Source organism: Struthio camelus, chromosome 3 (genome assembly GCF_040807025.1).
Source record: "Struthio camelus isolate bStrCam1 chromosome 3, bStrCam1.hap1, whole genome shotgun sequence".
Taxonomy (NCBI): Eukaryota; Metazoa; Chordata; class Aves; order Struthioniformes; family Struthionidae; genus Struthio; species Struthio camelus.
This window is the reverse complement of record NC_090944.1, coordinates 125,454,109-125,471,983: the sequence shown is the minus strand read 5'-3', so window position 1 is coordinate 125,471,983 and position 17,875 is coordinate 125,454,109. Positions and strand designations below refer to the sequence as shown.

General features: G+C 45.3%; 1 long non-coding RNA gene across 1 annotated transcript; it reads right to left on the bottom strand.

The window, feature by feature from the left end:
- Positions 1–6,923: 6,923 nt before the first annotated feature.
- Positions 6,924–17,869, bottom strand: LOC138066873 (uncharacterized). Its single transcript, XR_011140488.1, has 3 exons — positions 17,056–17,869; positions 13,894–13,956; positions 6,924–12,058 (listed from the first exon to the last, which is right to left on the bottom strand). It is a non-coding gene; the product is annotated as an uncharacterized lncRNA (long non-coding RNA).
- Between the last annotated feature and the right edge of the window lie 6 nt (positions 17,870–17,875).

Here is a 17,875-nt window from a genome sequence, read left to right as displayed (position 1 = left end):
CAGCAGACTTTAATAAACTTGCAGATCTAAGTCGATTCTCCATGATTCTGAAGAGCCAAAGCAACAGAGCTATGCAAATATTCTTAAATGATGTCGCCATGCAACAATGTACTATCTGTGTATAGTACTGTTCACTGCCATGCAACAAATGGCAAAGATCAGTGGACCCCTGATCCTGAAAAAGCAGCTGTATTATAGCAGTCACTGGAAAACACCGGTCCTTACATGTAAAATTGTCTCGGGCAAGAACACCTTTCCCAGATTGGAATCCACATACTGGATTATGCTAGGAAAGTTTCCACTTCCCTCTGAGGAGCTAGGGATGAGGAAAGCCCTTATGCAAATAAAAGCATATATGTCCACCTAGGCACATTTTCATCCCTACCACAAGTTTGTGCACACACGTATGTGCGTGCCTGGTCATAACACAGGTGCAAAGGCACATCACGTGTGAGCAGAGGTATTCCTAGGCTGAATGCACGTGAGCACGCACACAACGTAGACCACTCAGTCATGTGCTCTTCTCCGCACGCTCGCAGGCGAATGCACCTGTATGGACTCGTACACCCCCGACACAGCCTGCCGAGCGGTACCCAAGGCAGTTTTTCCATCCTTGGCCTGTACTAGCCCTAGCCCTGCCTCCCTGCTGCCCCCAGCCCCTGCTCTGCAGACAGCCACACGTACAGCCAGGCCCTCTGAACTGCCTGCCCAGTTCTGGATTTCAGCAGCAAATTCAACAACACAGTGTAGTTTTCCTTGTTGTGCTCCTATCTCCTCTGTCTGGTTTGCCCAGGACAAGCTTCCTCCTGAGCTGCCCTTCCTCCGCTCCCGTGTGTTTCCAAGTTGCTCTTCAACCAGTGGAGTTAACTATCTCTGGAAGGGCACCCATCTAGGAAGATTTTTAACCCTCTGCTGCAGATTACAGAGGTTCAGATCTTTGACATTTGCCACTTCACTACTGTGTGCTCTCCAAGCTTGGGCAAGTTTCTATGGCTTGAGTTTTGATGGCTGTGTAACTAAACAGAGGCATTTAAATGCATAGTTAGGTGCCTGAGTAAGAGGACAGATTTCAAGAGTAGGAATGGTCCCTCACCTCTCCGTGAAGTCTGTGATTCTTCACAAGCATGGCCTTCTCTGCGCTGCTCTTCTCTGCTCAGAGGAATGGGCTGCCCATTTCTTTTTACCACTGGAAAAGGCGGAAGAGCTTTTGTGGTCTGGCAATGGCGAGCTGCTTGAAATTAGGTATCTGAAAATCCATTACAAGTGGAGGAAACATTACCCATCCATTTGCAAGCCTGCTGAATGTGAGCTGATGAGCGAGGCTGCAGCTCTAATGGCTTCCTAAACGTTAGGTATTCGCTCCCTGCTTCCTGCTGGATGGGGCTCAACGCCACAGAATTCCAGGTGGCTGCTCTCAGGGCTGGTTTTTCCCGGGGGGAATTCACCTAATTACCTAAGCAACTTAATAAGATACTAAAGCCAGGGCAGAAGAGGAGAGGTGTGGTGCCCTCAGTTCTCAGCAGAGCCACTGTGTTTTCCTCCTACTGCTTCTCTGACCCTTTTCTGTCCTTTGCTCTCCTGCTTTCTGGACAGATCCACAGAAAGTAGTCCTCATTGTCTGGACCCTGTATCGCATTAGTGTAATTCCCATTAGCAGCATTACAGACTGGGTTGTCTGGCTGAGACCAGGGAGGGTGATGCAGCAGAGGAGCACGGCAAGGAGGCTTTGCTGCTGCCTGGAGGGCTGCTCCCAGGCCTCCTTCAGGGCGGCGGGCCGGATGTCCTGGGTCAGCTGGACCTTCTCGAGGCACACAGACTACTGGTGGAGATGTTGGCCCTTCGCCGAGCTGGTGTGCAGCCCCGTGTGCAGGCAGAGGGTTCACCTTGTGAACACAGCCTGCAACTCCAGCCAAAGGCACTGGAAAAGCTGAAAACCTCTGCGGTCTTCTCTCTACCAAGAGCAGAGTGAAGCTTTTTCTTCAGCTGCATTTTATGAGGAGCAGGAAGGGGGCACCTGGACAGAGCTCCGAGGATTAACTTTACAAGTGCGTCTCCATATGATTTGAGGTTTGCCAGTTCCCTTACATTTTCTTTTTCCAACTGAGGACATCCTCATCCTGAATAGGAGAACTGGAACGGTGCAAAAGCTCCAGTCAGCTGACACCACCATCCCATCTTCAGACTCAGCAAGAGGAAGAAATATTGATGAAAGGTACCAGAGAAATTCTTTGGCACGACCCTTTCCAATAGAAGACGCGGACAGTATCCTGGAAACATCCTTCTTTTGTTGGCAAGGATATTCACTTCACTCACTACATGACCAAATTTCTTTACCTTTCCTCAGGGTAATTTTTGGACTGGATTACAAGTGTTTTTTACAAAAAAACCTTTGTTTCCTTCTGTTCTACATTTTTGACATTTCCAAAAAGGAACAAAGCATTGGAACAGTGAAACATCTTCTTTTTCTTTTTTACAGATCCATCTGTCATTAAAAGACAGTTTACTTAACCTCTCTGCTCCTCTCTGAAGGTGATGGATGGGGCTGGACAAGAATTACAGGATCCAGTAAGCGAGGTGCTATTTGCGTCATCAGCAACAGTGGTCATCAGGGAATCAACTACCATGTTCATTGTTTCAGAAAGAGATGTGGAGGAAGAGGGGAGCTGACTGTGATTTTTTATAGTTGGTGGAACAGTACTGAAAGTTAGACAAATGGAAATTTGGAATCTGTGTAGGTACTAGCCTTACATGAGGGCCCTGCTTTTGGCAGGAAAGTTTCACGAGCGTACTCAGACTTGAAACCTCCAAGAGAGGCTGTTGGAGGCTGCCTTAGTAATCAAGAAATTTGTGTGCCAGTGATGATCCATAAAACAGAGTTAATCAGAGCTGTCCTACTCAGAAATCTGGTCTCAGCCCTCCTTTGGATGTCGCCTCATTACAGTCGCCAGAGAGACACTGGAAGGGACAGCAAAATAACAGGTGAAATTCTAGTCCTCTTTGAATCAATGTCCATTTCACCATTGACTTCGGCCCTCTTGAGACTAGGAGATGAACCCTAACATCTAACAAAATCCCAGCCATCAGATTTGCTGTCTGAACAGTGATCTCACCTGCAGGGTTTTTAAGTGGTATCTTGCTCTTCCCAAGCCCCGACGTGAAAGCCCTGCAGTACCTGGGGAAAGTCTGCCTGCATGGGAAGCGATCAATATACACAGGGTTTGTGAACTCCTAGGAATATTTTTGAAAGCTGAGATCTAGTGACTGACAGAGTCCCAAACCCTCATGTTACCGGGAGTGCTGAGCACCCTAGGAAAGCTCCCCAAAGCCCTTGAGGCCACGCCAGAGGCTCTTTCATTGCTCAGCCTCAGTGAAACACCTAAATTGCCTGCGGTTTTATTTTCCTTCCACGCCATTTTCCCAACTCCTCTTCCTCGAGCTGATGCCCACTTCTACACCTGGGCAAGTCAATCTGCAGTAATTCTACTGAAGCCAAAAGACTGAATCATGTAAGAGTGGAATCAGGCCCCAAGGGTTCAGTAATGAATCTGACAGAGACACAGAGAACTGGGGTTGGGGTTGTTCTAAAAGAAATGATTTAATTTGACCAAACACTTGACAAATTCTTCCCTCCTACTTCCTTTATGAATGCAATTATTTGTCCCAGTAGTTAGATTCATGATCTTCCATGTTCAAATTAATTTATTTCACATGATTAATCAGCAGCTGGGAACAGGTGATGTCATGGGCTCTGACATTAAATTGTCATCAGACATTACATTTCTCATATTTTCTTTTAACTAAACAACTGCAGTGCCGGCCTTGCTGGTTGGTGGCCAGCCCGAGTCTCTGCACACAGATGTAACACTCGTTGCCCCTGTTTTCCCATGCTCTCCTAGCTTGCTTGCTGTCTGATGGAAAAATTAACTTCCATGGTAAGAATCTGAGCAGCACCCGCAGTTGCGGTGTCTCAAAGGAATACATACTGGTAGTAACAGGGGAGTTCTCACAGCCCTAGCAACCCAGGGACTCTTCCCCTTTCCCTCACAGAAAAAGTAGTGCTGGGGCAACTTCAGTGACCTGACGTGGTCAGACACAAAGATTTAAGTTTCAGCCGAAAGACGGACAGAAGCAGGATGGAGTCCCTCAAATACAAGCTGTCATTAAGAACAAGCATTTACATGAAAACAACATGTGCCTCAGCTTTTGGCTGCTTTGGAAAAAGAGGGACGATGGTTTTCCCAGGCAGGGTGCAGGACATTTAACTGCTGACAAGATTTGCCTGGCAGTTGTTAACAGATGATGTCTCTCAGGTTTACCAGAAATGAGAGTTTGTCTGGAGTCAACATTGCAGTTCATTTTCCATTAAAAACGTGATTTGTAACTCCCACCCTTTTCTCTATAAAAACTACATTCTTCCCTTCTTAATACTCGAATGAATCTCAGAGACTTCTCCTAAAGGCCGTGGTGAATCAGAGGCCCTTGCCAGATCGAGTAACCTGTAAAAGGGGGAGGTGGGGCTTACCATTCTCTAAAAAACTATGGTTTTTGTCAAGTCCCATCTCCAACAATGGATCAGTTTAGAATACCCACATCTGGTCTAACCTGTTCTCTGTGAAAAATGCTGTCTTTGACAAGGTAGTCTCGAGGGGTTAGTTTTGGAATAACTCTGACGGTTTATTTATCGTTGTAGTTTTCAAATATTTTAGCCTGTATGTAACACACTGAGAATATAAGTTTTGGTTGATTTTGCTTCATTGAAACATTAGCTGCATTGCAGGCAAACTGAATTAGAATACCTATTACAGCAGTCACTTTTCCAAACCTTTGCAGAAGAATGAGATTACAGTCAAATACTTTCCACTAATAAGCTTAAGCACTAATAATTATGGAAGCTTTTTCATGAGTAAATGCAATTAAATTATTGCAGCAATTCAGAGTATCAGTGGGGTTTGAAAGCCTTTAATTAATTCTGATTACCTTTGAAATAATCATAATAATTTGAGAATAATAAACCAGATCAGTCCCTGGGATTTACTCCACTGAAATGGATTACATCATACCTGAAATAAGTTTTGGCCTTTTCTCTAGCATTTAGGCAATCCCTGAAAAATCCCCAAGTGGCTGACAGATGTAAAAGGAAACACAAATGATAGTCCTCATATGTGACCCTCTTATGTCCAAAGAAAAACACCTACTGATTGGAATGGGCTGTGGACCAGGTATCATACTGCAAAACTGCTTCAGAAACACAGCTGTCCCGGGGTTAGCAACCGATGAAATTCTCTTTCTCAGAATTCAGTTCAAAATCCGATCAAAAACAGCCTCCAAGGAAGTACTTTTTCCCACATTTCCTTTTTTCACTTGTACTGTTCAAAAATTGAGAGCAAAGATTTACATACAAGCTACTAAGTAATCTACTGAATTCAAATTAGTTTCCACTGGTTAGACGTATTTTTTCCATCCGCATTTAAGGTAAGGATATCAGACAGCCTTTCCTTTTAAAAAGCTGCTGACTTAAAAAGAGGAATGGTTTGTAAGTAACTCTCTGCAGCTACCATTTAAAGATCTCAGAGCATTTCGCAGTGGTGGATCCGGTACTCCCTGTTGTACAAGTAAGAGAACTGAGGGTAACAGGAGCTACAGTGTTATGCCCAAGGCTGTGCCGTGAGTCATTAGCAGAGAGAGGAGTAATGGCTACGCTGCCTGTCAGGCCTATGCCATAACCCCCCCTTGGATGCTGGGACGGCATTGACACCCTCTGCTCCATATGAAGATACCCAGTCATAAACCAAATCCTTCCCCCAGTAAAGCCCATGTCAATGTGAGGAAAGGCAACAGCAATTATGAAAATATTTTCCGGGGGGATCCCCAGCCCTAGGGCAACTACACTGAATGGGAAGAGACTGGCACGCGACAGGGGACTGACGGACAGGAATTTACCCATCCCAGTGCCCCGACTGAGCCCCCCCTTCCAGGTACCGGTATCGAAGCAGAGCTGTCAGAGACATTTGGTCCTAGCCCCCACCGTGGCTGTACCGCTTGCTAATCGTGTGCTCTTGCCAGATTTGTTCCCACGCAGGGCAGGGCAGGGGCTGTGCTAAGGGCTAGGGCCTCATTAATACACAACACCCTGGGGCTGCTCACGGAGTATTTCTTCTCTGGACAAATGACTCTGAAGCCTGTTGGCCTGGGGACCTCTCCCATCCCTCAGCCTTTCTTCTGCTATGTTTCTTACCAACAACTCCTGTTTTCACACTTTGGACTGAAAACACCCTTCATGTTGCTGCTCAGTAGCCTCCCCGAGTCCCCCGTGATCGGCAGCTCATGGCCTGACGGACCACAGACTCCAGCTAAAGCCTCCTCCCTCAGTATCGCTTTTATATCGTCATGTTTACATGATGAACTTTGGTAGAGCCAATACACCAGGTAAATTGTATGTGTTCTTGCTAATAGCCATTATTTTTATACAGTCACTGTACTAGTTATTGTAGTAGTTATTGCAGGACTGTCATCAGCTGCCTCTTCCTGGCTTGGCCCACCCAGGGCTTCTCAGCCACCATACAGAGCCCTTTTTTTTCCCATAGCGTTCTCTCCTTGCAGTTTAATAGCAAAGTCCAGCTGATTTGCTCCTTGCATCTGCCTGGGCCAGGCCTTCAGCGATACTCAGGCAGCTCTAGGAGACCCTCCTTGCTCTTTCCAGACTCCCATCAATTAGCTCTGCCCATACTGTTCTCATGCCTATTGTTCTACTGCTTACTGTGCTCATGCTTATTGTGCTACTGTTTATTGTTCCAATGCTTCTGCCAGCGTTTCATAAAACTCCCAGGGCCTGATCCAAAGGCTGGAGGGGAGAGAACCACTGATTCGTACAGGCTCTAAATCAAACCTTTCTTTTACTAAAACACTAGATCCTGTAGAGAGGGTTTAATGTAAATGGCTTGTAGAACATCATTGATTTTGTTGGTTTGGTTTCAAAATTTTAATGTCAAATAAAGGCATGGGAACCAAATCAAAGAAAGTGGGGTTTGCATATCTCCGGTTTATTTAACTTGCAAAACGTACTTGGTTAGCATTTTACGTGCAGTTTTTCCTTTGGCGCAGCCACTGAGAGACTTTTGAAATCTGAGAGAATCACCTAGGTACATGGTTATTCCATTACAGAAGCAGTGTCACTGAACCCACAGAGCATTTATTACTTTAGAGAAGAAATGGGGAGGAACTGGGAAAAGATTTCTGTTTTCTTTTACGAACATTGCTTGTGAGACTGATTTCCCCACACAGCTGGAGAACCTAGAGTTAAATCCAAAGAAGCCAGAGAGAGGCTACTCAGGACACCACACAGGAAAGGTCAAACGATGGCTAGATGAACAGCATCCCCACAAATGCAACAGCCAGGGCAACGGCTGCAGCCTCAGCCCTGCTGACGGAAATCCTTTGCCAAGGCTGTGAAGCAGAAGCTCAAGAGCCACCAACCAGCTGGGGCAGAGACTGAGGGGAGAGGCCTGGCATGAGCTGGAAAGGCTGCCCAGGGCGCAACAGGATAGAAAGCCCTGGGGAAGTTTCACAAGAAGAGAGGTGAGAAGAGCAACAAAAATGTGCGCTCTCGACTCAGTGAGGGCACCGCGCTGCCCTGCAGAGGGAAAAGGCAGAGTCAGGCAGCAGCTCCCTGGCTTTTCTTGTTTTGCAGCACCATTCTGCTTGCTTGGGCTTCAGAAGTGCGATCTCAGTGTTGAAAACTTTGTTTCTGAGTTAGTTTGGAAGTTGTCAGAGGCTCCCAAAAGGACACCTCTTAGGACTTGCCGCAGCAGTCATATTTGGCACCCAGAGGGGTTGCTCTGAGGGAGATGAACAATCTGTTCCAGCCCAGGAAAGCCAACGGCCCCAGGCTCTAGGGCCACACTCAGCAAGATCCAGCAGGACAGCAGTGTGCGGCTAATCCCCGAGCTGCAGCAGCAGCAAGGGCTGCTCAGACAAGAAGAAGGGTTCAGAGGCCTTGGTGAGTCAATTCTGCCCTTCCCCCTGGGGAGGGGAGAGGGGGGGCTGCAAGGAAAAAACTTGTAGTTCTGCTACCCGTGGTACATTAAATGTGGGGATAGCTACAGGACTTCAGCTAGCAAAGTTATTAAGCTGCTCTAAGTCACACATTTTACTTTAATGACTCCAGCATGAATTAATGTGCTTTTATGGCACACGGGAAAGGACACATTATAGCCCAGCAGATAGTCAGCACTGAATGTGTGGCACTGGCATCGATCAGTCCTCTTGAGATTCCCAGGGAAGGACACCATCAAAAAACAGTTATTCCCTTCCTTCCTTCCTTCCTTCCTTTCTCTTCCTTCCTTCCTTCTGTCCTTCCTCCCTCCCTTCCTCCTTCCTTCTTTCCTTACATTTCCTTCCTTTCTCTCTCCCTCCTTTTGAAGAATACCTCACATAACTGTTTATTGGCATATGACCCTGTAGACTATCAGGAAACCTTTGGAAACCAAGGGAAACACAGATGCTGCGACAGAACTTAGTCAACACGCCCGATCAGCAAGAAGCATCATGCTTCCAATGGCTTCACAGAAGCACAGAAGAAGGTCAGAAGATGAAGAAAGCAGGTGCACTGCTTTCTGAGATGAGATGGGTAATGCAAGCACGCAGGTGTTTATGCAGAGCTCCATCTTGCAATATGATCCCTATTCACAACTCTGTTGTTTTTATGAAGACTTCAGGCACAAATTGGATTGCAGACCTCCAAAAAAGTCATGCTTTGGAAGAAGGTGGAGCTAAAGATTTGTGGATTATCCATTCTTGTCCTTTATGCTGTTTTTTCTTCCTCTTTAGCTTTTCTTTCTCCTTTCAAGGGGGCTGGCCAGCCATTAGAATCAGTTTTACAATTTGCCAACACTAATGGGTGTGTTAGGGTTCACTGCTGTAAATGTCCAAGTAGCTATTCTTTATGACTTGATTTTTCTTCCATGAGTCAGCTTACACTCATATCAGATTTTGCCAGAAATATTTTACAGCAAAACACCTCCCAACGCTATAAGCTAAAATTTAGATCAAGTGTTCAGGGTATCCCTTTAAATACTATATTTCATATTTCTTTATGGCAAAGAAAGGAGAAGCCCTGCTAGAAAAGCCCTAAACACACTGCTATCGTTTGTATGCTTTCTCCTCCCCTCCAGCAGATTTTAATAGAAAATTATATCCTATTTGTAAGAGTCTATTGGATAGCTCAAAAAAACCCAGAGAAGAATGAGAGGTGCTGAGAACTGGCCTCTTCAGCACATGCTTAGAATGACTTCCCCTCAGTTAAATTTTCAGTGTAGTTTTGGTTGAACTAAAAATTACATTAATGTTGTTAACATCAAAAGGAACTATTTCAGCATGTTGGAAATGCACTGGCTTTGTAGCAAGATCAAATTATAAGACAAGATAGATCACAGCATTAGGCAAGATTCCTCCCTCGGAGTAAATCTGGTGGTGGTAGAACAGCTTTGACAAGACACCTCTGCGAGAACTGAGAGAAGTGGGTTCACATCCTCTCAGACGGAGAGGACACTGAGATCTGGGTTTCACATAGCCTAGGTGCGTGCTTGCCCTGGCAGAAGAGGGTAGCTACCACCATCAGCAATCTCGTAGTGTTAGCCCGCTATTTAACTTTTTGTTTTTACTGTAAGTGTGTTAAGAAGGAAAGATTCCATTTTGAGATGAATAAAATATTTTCCGCAACTCAGGGCAACATTTTATAGTCCTTCTTGTGAACACAAATAAACCCCAGATATTTCTGCTGTAGACCAGTTCAAATAGATTTCAATCCAGCTTTGACTTATTTGGCTCAGCCACTGAACTGAAAACTTATTCAAATGACCAAAGAAACAGAATCTCATTACATAAGTGAAACACATACATATAATAAGCAGAAGTCTCTCTGTCAAAGTGCTTACTGTTTCAGGAGCAAGTCTGGCCTCAGAACGGTTCCTATCTCCATGTTGTATTTAGCAAGTCTGTGCAGGAACTGGGAAGCCAGCCTGGATTACCAGCATCCTAAATCAGTACTCAAGCCACGAGCTCTTCTCTTTGCTACTCAAACCTCTCACTTCCTTTCTGCAGCAAAACTACTCTGGTTCTAGCAGTTAAAGGCTCTCCTCACCATCAGAAAAGCTAACTTGCTTACTCCCGTAGTGTATACAAGATACCTATTCAGACACCATCAGACCCTTGCATTAACTCAGCATTGAGATTAGAATTAAACAGAGGTTCTTTTTTTCAGATATAACCTCTAGAGCAGAAACAAGTTCATCTTTTCACGGTCCAGGAAAACTTCTCATTGGCCATCAGCTGCCAAACGCATCTGTTGCGGTGTTGGCTGTTTGGACTACAGATTGGGATCTGCAGGCTAGACTTGATCCCGAGGTCACAAAGATTTTACCTGAACAAGGAAAGTACAGTTTGAGCTTATAAAAAGCGTCATGCTGGCCTTCCGAGCCACGAAATTATTTTAACAGGTGAAACAATTTAACTGGCATTTAAGATATTTGCGCTGGGCTGAAGAATGAAACGAATCTGAGGCGGCTATGGAACCGCCTGTATAGTGACTGGAATAAGCATGAATGTGAATGGCTCTGCAGAAAGACACAGGAGACAGAAATGCAGTTTAGGGGGGAAAGAAGAGGCGGGTGAGAGACGATCTGCCTCTTGGCATTGTGTGCAGTACAGTGGGCATTGTTTGCCTTCATTAATGAGATACAGCATGTCACTACCCCAGCCTTAGATATCAAAGCACTTCTCACTTAGGGTAAGTATCATCCGGCCCATCATGCAGATGGGAAAACTAAGACCAGGAGAGGTAAAGATCAACATTTTCCAAACTGCCCAGTGATTTTTGGTGCTTCTATTTCTGTGTACCCAAAAGGAAACTGGTTTGGACTGACCCATGTCTTTCATGAACTTCATGATTTTCATGAAGTGTGGAGTACTGTCTGCTCAGCATGTACAAAAATGAGGCCCAAAGTGTCTCAAATTCAGCATCTGAAATGAGTGCATGGGAAAATGTTGGTCCCTTACCTGCTATTCTTGCTCATACAGAAAGTCACCAGCATTACGGTTTCCTTTTCTAAATTACAGTAAAGTATCTTTCTTCTTTTTAAATAACATCTCTGATTTTGACATTGTTTATCACAGCTTCTACGTTCACATTTGAACCTGTAAGTCATCCACAAATACCTCAGAAGTATTTGTGGAGTTGCACTTGCTTTTTCCTGATGTTCGTATGAGTAAACTCATCTAACATGATAGGGAAGATGAGCACACTACATCTTCCTCTGTCATGCAGAGCTGTAAATTTTCATTTTGGACATGGCTATTGCAGCTCTTCTGACAGCATGACACCCACTCTCTGTCTTGCCGATTTTAATGCTGCCTTCCATGAACAGCACAGATGCTGGAATTGAATTGCATGGCGACTGTCGAGCGATGTGTCCACAGCGGCGTTATTCTTTCACCAAGAATTCCAGGCACAGGAAAGTTCCTGACTGAATCAAGCAGGCTGCCTGCCTGAGGCCTATATTTGCGCAGGGCTGATGTGCAAAAGACCAATGTCAGTGAATTCAGACGGCATCAGTGAGCATGAATCCAAATTCTGATGCAATGTCTCGCCTTGCTCAGGTGCTCACATCTACTCTATCACTGTGGCATCGTGTTTTCTGCCATTTTTCCCTCCTTATCTTAGGATCTTACCATTTCTATTTGTGCAAAAACCCAGTTTCCTCATATGGGCATTAAGAAAGAGCAAATACACATCCACAGATACCACGGACATTTGTGGAGTCCCTGCACCTTGTATTCAAATGAGAGACTGCCATGTTTATTTATTTACGATGTCCTCTCCTCTCTCATTCTCTCTTCCTTCATGACATTCTGCCAGATTAACTTCACCAGGATAATGTCAGGTCTACGTGCTTTTCTCTTCATTTCTCTCTCCTTGATTAGCGTACATTGTTACATGAGCTGTGAGATAGCAGCTGTGCTTCACTCCAACCCTGGCTGAGACGTTCTCCAGGTTCTGTCGGGGCTTTGGGAGACAAATACAGTCAGGCTGAAATTCAGACAGCTTATGCACCATCTACAGTCAACTCTGGCCTGTCTGAGAGAGTTGCAGTATGACTGTGTCTCGTGCTGACCTTTTGCCCAAGGGGAACGTCAGCCATAACGCCTGCAAAGTTTTGCTGCTCTGGAAGTACAAATCACTATTACATGTGAAAACAGCAGTGAGATGTATGCTGGTATCACTGGGACATCATGTGAACAGCAAGGTGATTTGGGTGAAATAGGGCAGTGGAATGGAAAAAGGCCACCTTAACCGCGCTTACGAAAAACTACGGATGAGGAGTATGATTCATTAGCAAAGTAGAAGACCTTGCAGAACTTACAAATAATTAACTTCTGAAGTTCTTTTTGAAGCAATTGATGTTTTTCACATTGGGGAGAGAGGAGGGAAGTTATAAAGAAGATGGAGAATGCAGGGTACTAGTTACTGTTATTGCCTTAATTTGAGACCCATGCTTGAACCTTCTTGATTTAAAAAAGAAATCTCTTTTTTTTTTTTTTTTGCAACTTACTTACTTACAGTTTCATTGTACCAGAGGAAAAAAGAAGCCCTAGGGTTTTGAAAAGCCGCAGTGGTTTAACTGTAGATTTGATTTAAAACTGCTTTGTTTGATAGTAGAAAATCCCTGTGTGAACTCTCTTATTTGGTTTATCTTAAAACGAAATAAACTCTTTAGCTACCATATAACTGAAAGTCAAACTGGCTTGAACCAGTTTAACTAAGTTGGTTCATAACCTAATTAAACGCTTGATTCAATGGTGCTAATGGGAAGCTCAATAAACTAAATGCCAATGAAGGCTATTTTAGGAATGGCCAGTGCTGCTGAAGGGGAAGGGGTTTAAACCGAGTTTAATTAATTTACTTTAAAAGTTAATTAAATAAACTATTCTAAGTGCCTCTGTGTCGAGAAGCTTGCAGGCGTATGACAATGAATCCATTGGAAAGCAGCTGCCTTAACACGAGGAAGTAAGTGAAGTTCAGAAACAGCAGGCAATAAAGCCTTGTTTTTTTTTAACAAAAACCAAAATAGCACACTTTTCCTCTCGCCCCATCAGAAAGTGAAAAATACATTTTTGCCTGTGTTCACTCAGATTTCCTACCCTCGCTGCTAAAGGTGCAGCTCCCCCAATGGGAACAATGGTCGTGACAGAGCCATGCTAGCAGAGATAAGCGGGGCTGAATCTGAGCGTCTGAATCGTGTGGCGGAACCTGGCAAACAACACGGTTTCAAAACAATTGCTCCAGCAGGGTCAGGAATTTTGCAACGAGAGACATTTCACAGATAAATTCTCCACAGAGGACTATAGGAGCAACTAATGTATTTCACAGGAGTCTGATTACAATAAAATTGCCTCAAAGGATGATCACGGAGTGTAACAGAGTTCAGGGTGGATACGTGTGCATGTCAAACAGCTAATCCAGCTACAAAGGAGACATCCATGCACAGAAGGCCTGTGCCCCCTAGTGTATATAGTAAGACTCTCTTTTATAGGATATGGAGCAGCAAATCTCGAACAACAATGGAAAAACATTTGTTTGAATGCTAATGTAAAATTTATGTTCCTTGGCCACGTCCTCCCCACTACGTCTCTCCGTAGAGGGCCCAAGCAAATGACATAGATCCATCTGTAGTGTTATGGGGAACTTCTTGTTTTGTCTGCCATGTGCATTTTTAAAAGATGCTTGTTACACATGTAATTTCCTTTGTTGCAAGATTGATCTCACTTCGGTTAAAATCATTATGGAGTCACCATCGACTTCAGTCAGAGGGGAGTAGTCTGAATTCATAGTTTTCTTACCCATGTGATCAGGTCTGCTTACTTCTCTGAGCCTGTGGTTGTCTAAAGGATTTGTCCCACGATCTGGAAAGCCAAACAGAAACCAACAGCTTTAAAGGCATAATGCTGCTTTTTGGGCTGGTGCAGTTATCTCCTCAAGAAATATTTGATTTTTGTCAATATTCAGTTCCGTGTAACTAAAATCATTTCTGATTCAGGGATTAATATCTTCAGAAAAGCTTACTATTGGCTTTACTCGGAAAAAATAAAACCTCTCTTTCTGGGCCAGGACTGTTTTTAGACTCGGTACGGATGCATGTTCCCTGCGTTGTCCTGAATGAAATGAGTACAACTCTGGAAAGAGCAGGGTAGCCGTAAGGCTGCATTTTGCATGCCGTGGATGAGAGAAACTTTTTTGTAATGGTAAAGGTAGAGGTGGAGTATTAAAGCCAACTAATAAAAGTTACTATCCTTAGTTTTGTAACTGATGCCACATTATCTTAACCAGCAGGCCAACGCACAAAGCAAGAGGTTCTTCCAGTCTAGATCAGTTCAGCACGGGAAAGCAAGGTGAAGACAGGCCCAGGTCTTGGATTATTCCTACCTAACATGGTAATCCTTGTGATGCGCAAAGTACTCCAACTGTTACGCAAAACCAGGCGTAGGTAACAGGATAAAGAATGCTAGGGCCTCAAAAAAATATCCTGTAGCTTGGCTACCGTAGAGCTACTGCTGTGCACTGGATGTTTTAGAGTATGTACAAAACACGTACACAACAAGGAGAGAGGAGAAGCTGTTTGAATGCAACAGTGGTCCAGAGGACGCTGCGGCAGCTGGATACGCTCTCTGCTGCTGCGCCCAGGCAGGCACAGCAGCAGCTCCCAGTGCAGCAGTCCTGCTCCTGCTAGACGGTACTGGCTGACCTTGATGGTCCTGCACAGTCTGTAAGACTCATCAGCAAGGCAAGATTTTGCTGGCACTGCACTGATCTGGATGCATCGCTGTGATTACTTTCTGAGTGCAGACTTAATCAGATTTACTTGCCATTTCCCTCCCAACACCTTGGCCTTGTCTGTTTGATTCAGGCCTCACATTTATCTCATTTCTACACACCTTAAAAAGCAGCTTCTATCATGCACTACCAAGACACTGGAATCAACGGAGCATGAGATGATCTAAGGTCTATATAACACCATAGGAGACGTGTACGGCATGAACATTCACAGCACAGTGGCCAGCTGCCTACTTGTTAATATCCCCTCACAGTGGAGGTGTCCTTCCAGCAATCAGATAAATAGTCTACAGTCTGGGGGAGTCTGAATCCATATTTTGTCTCTATCTGTTTTAGGAAGAAGGATACACCATGCTCTTCAGTACTGGAGCTTAAGCCTAAACTGTTCAGTTGGATCTGAGGCTTCATGGTACGGCTAACATGTGGGATCACTCTTTAAAAATCAACACAGAAGTGTGACACCAACACGGGATACCTGTCCATGGCTAGCACTAAGTCTTGAACGCTGTCTGCATGCCAAAACAATCTTCTGACTGAGCAGATCTCCTTCAGTTATGAGAAGGGTGCTTACTTTGCTATTCAGTAATGACCTTTCCTTGAGGGACTGCAGATCTACAGAGTGAAATAAACCTAGCAAAACTCTTAGGAAGTACTGTCTACACTCTAGCGTAAAACTTCAGATACTTTGGACCTGACCATACTCATACCTTCTCTGTAAGCATAAGAGGCTTTTAATGCTATTTTGATAGATGGTGCCGCGTCTGTTTCCATTTGAAAGCCAAGGGAGCAGCTCAGTGTTTGAATTTGTGTCAGTAGTCCTATTTCCGGGTATTATTTATACCTCCTGAAATTAAACAGCCACAATTCCTTGGATCTATTTGGAGGATTGTAATAGTTTATGACCAAAAACTCCCTGAGATCTCCTACTGTAAACTACTAAGTACTAAAATGAAGCATATGAGGGCAATCCCACAGAATGTCCCTACGTACCTCAGAACAACAATCAGGCTAGTGACAATTGCTTCTGGGGAGAGACTGTGACCTCCTGAGTCAAGAACCTGAGATGTAGTTTGTCAGATAATTTTGTTTAGGAACTTTACGTTATCTGTGAGAGATCCTTCAAGGAAAGGACTTCATAGAACTGTTTAAAGAAGAGGAAAAAAAAAATTTCTGATGCCCATATGAATACCACGTGGGGGACTGATAAGAGTCTTTTAATTTGCTCTCGGGTCAGATGCTTCTCATGTGATACAGCTAGAAAAAAAAATATCAAGGGGCATTCTGACTGAAAGCTGTACGGCATTAACTCTCAAGGAAGGAGGGGCTGACACACATCTTTGTGTTCATATTACCCACTTGTACAGAAGAGGAACACTGAGCTAAGCCAGATTTTAACCTCTGAAAACTACAAAGGAGGCAGGCAGAATACGCATTCTCGGAAAGATAGCTGTCAGCGAGGCAGAGCAGTACAGTCCAGCCTGCCAATGTTTGGCTTTGAAGGTGCAAAATGTTTTAGAATGAATAAATATTTTTGCTATTATCCCAAATTTATGCCAGATACGTAAGGTCCACATAAAACTAAAAGGCTCTAAAATTCCTGTTGGTTGTGGAAAAACGGAGTACAACCAAAACTATTCCGTGTCCCAATATTAAACAAACTTGACAAGCAACTGAGCATACCATGTGTGAAGAATTCATCAGAGAAATTCCCATTTAAAAAATCCAGCTGGATCAAGTGTCCAGTGGAAAGGAACTCGACAACTCAGCACAAGGAGAAGGACAGATGCAGCCTTTGCGAGAAACCTGTTTCAAAGAGCTGTGACGCTCTGCTGACAACGAATACAGCCAAGCTCAGAGTTTATCAGGCGGTTTTCCTAGAGTGACTGTGTCAGCAAAGGGCAGCTGACAACACTTTGACAGACGGTTCTCTGGGGCTCTGAGGAATTTTGTCTGTTACTGATTTCTGTGTGCAAAGCAGCTCTGAATGAGGATTACGGGTATCAGGAAGGTGTACTCTTGTCACCTTTACTACGAGGGCAAGTCAGGGAAAAGAACGCGAGCGTTAAATGAGAGCCAGAACCTGCAGGAAATCCCTACTACCCCGTTGATGAATAATGGGGTACTTCACTTTTCTTATCGTACCGCTCCTGCCTCCTTCGTTGCTATCCTACCTTTTGTGTGTAAAAGGATCAGGGACAGCACGAAGCGAAGGGGAAGGCGAAGCTCTGCTGGGAACACTTCATCGTGTCTGCGCTCGATGCTCTTCTTCGGCAACAGCAGGAGCAGAGGGGAGTTACCATGGCTCTGCTTTGTGTCTCTGCCCCCACAAACGACGAGCAACGGCTACGAAGCCTTAATTTCACTGCGCGGCCGCTTGACAAAGCTCTGGAGAGCAAGAGGGGCGCAGGAACCGGCTGCAGGCTGATCGGCAAAGCGTCGCCTGTCCGCAGGACTACCTGCCTGGATCCGGTTTTGTTTTGTTTGTGTTTTCTCAAACCGTTAACAGCAAAACCTACGTTCTGAAAATACGAACTTCTCACACCCCCCAGCGAATAACGTCAAGGCGTTTGTGACTTTCATTTTTCCGCCTCTGCCCGGGAAGAGCCGCCCTCCGGCCGCTTCCTCCCTTCGCTCCTCGCCGCTCCCCGCCGGCCCCTCGGCCCGGCTCGAGGCCTGCACCCCGGCCGCCCGCGGCCTTCACGCCGCCAGCGACACACGGGCCGCAGCCACGTCCTCTCAGGCGGTTGTTTTACCCTCGCCTCACCGCCCGTTACTCCCGGCACCCCCCCGCCGTGCCCAAGCGCCCACAGAGCGGCTGGAGGGGTCCCGGGCGACGGCCGGGCAGGGCCGTCACGGCAGCTCCTCACCGCGGCGGAGGAGAGCGGGGAGAAAACAGCCTGAAGCCCGCTCGCAGCCCTCCTATTGGCCGGCCTTCGTCCCACCCTCCTCTCCTATTGGAGAATATCGCAGAGCGGGCGGAGGCGCACGGGA